Source organism: Carlito syrichta, unplaced genomic scaffold (genome assembly GCF_000164805.1).
Source record: "Carlito syrichta isolate Samal-C Ts95f unplaced genomic scaffold, Tarsius_syrichta-2.0.1 Scaffold123588, whole genome shotgun sequence".
NCBI lineage: Eukaryota > Metazoa > Chordata > Mammalia > Primates > Tarsiidae > Carlito > Carlito syrichta.
In genome coordinates, this window is record NW_007067684.1 from 13302 (window position 1) to 14920 (window position 1619).

Sequence of the window (1619 nt, forward strand, 5' to 3'; positions counted from 1 at the left end):
CCAGGTGGGTCTCGAACCTGCGAGCTCAGGCAATCCACTCACCTCAGCCTCCCAAAGCGCTGGGATTACAGACTGAGCCACCGAGCCCGGCTATTTTTTTTTTTTAATTGTAGACACGAGGTCTTGCCCATTTGCTTGGGCAGGTCTCGAACCCACGGGCTCAGGCAATCCACTTGCCTCAGCCACCCAAAGTGCTGGGATTACAGACTGAGCCGAGCCTAGCCCAGGTGATTTCTAAAAATGACTTCCTCTCTGGTCAAGTGATGTGAATGGACTAGGTGATTACTAAGGTCTTCAGGCTTAAAGTCTTGGTGCAGGTGCTGAGTTGAGTGAGGCCAGCAATATCTGAGGCCTGGTAGTTTCCAGAAAAGGAAATGAGGGACTCACGGGGTATTAGATAGGACAGGGAACATAGTAATTTAGAATAAAAATAGCCTAGGCTGGGCGTGGCGGCTCACACCTGTAATCCCAGCACTTTGGAAGGCCGAGACAGAAGAATCACTTGAGCCCAAGAGTTTGAGAGCAGTCTAGGCAACATAGTCAAACCTCGTCTCTACAAAGAAAGAAAATATCTATGTGTGGGGCATGTGCCTGTGGTCCCAGCTGCTTTGGAGGTTGGAGTAGAAAGGTAGAGAGAGAGAGGTAGAAAGAGGCAGAGGTAGAGAGAAGTAGAGGGAGAGAGAGACAGAGAGAGAGAGAGGTAGAGCGACAGACAGAGAGACGTTTGAGGGCCAAAGAAGCAGGAGTACGTTTCCCAACAGGAACTGGTTCATCTGGTAGGCAAGGGGAAGCTGGGTCAGGGAGCTCCTATGCCATGAATTCAAGGGCCTTTGAGTTTGATAGTCTAGAAGGATGGGGTAATTCTAATTAGATGACGTTTTACAGGAACAAGAGATGTGGCTTAAAAGCACTTGGTGGGCTGGGCTCAGTGGCTCAGTTTGTAATCCCAGCACTTTGGGAGGTCAAGGCAAGTGGATTACCTGAGCCTGTGGGTTCAAGACCAGCCCGGGCAACATGGAGAGACCTCCTCTCTACAATATATCAAAAAATTAGCCGGGTGTGGTAGCACACACCTGTAGTTCTGGCTACTTGAAAGGCTGAGGCAGAAGGATCACCAGAGCCCAGCAGTTGGGGGTGGCTGTGAGCATACCACTGCACTCCAGCCTGGGTGACAGTGAGACTCCAACTCGGAAAAAAAGAGCACTTGGTGGGCTGGGTGCAGTGGCTCAAGCTTGTAATCCCAGCACTTTAGGAGGCTGAAGTGAGGATTGCCTGAGCCCACAGGTTCGAGACCAGCCTGGGTAACTTGGTGAGACCTCATCTCTACAATAAATCAAAAAATTGGCTGGGCATGGTGGTGTGTGCCTGTAGTTTCAGCTACTTGAAAGGCTGAGGTGGAAGGATCCAAAAAAACAAAAAACACCTGCTGTGAAAAAATCCGAAGGATTATGATCAAATACAGTATTTGTCAAGAATATGATGGAGACCAGGTGAGGTGCCTCACACCTGTAATTCTATCAATTTGGAAGGTGGAAGTGGGAGGATCACTGGAGCCCAGGAGTTCCAGACCAGGCTGGAAAACATAGAGAGATCTTGCCTCTACAAAAAAAAAAAAAAAA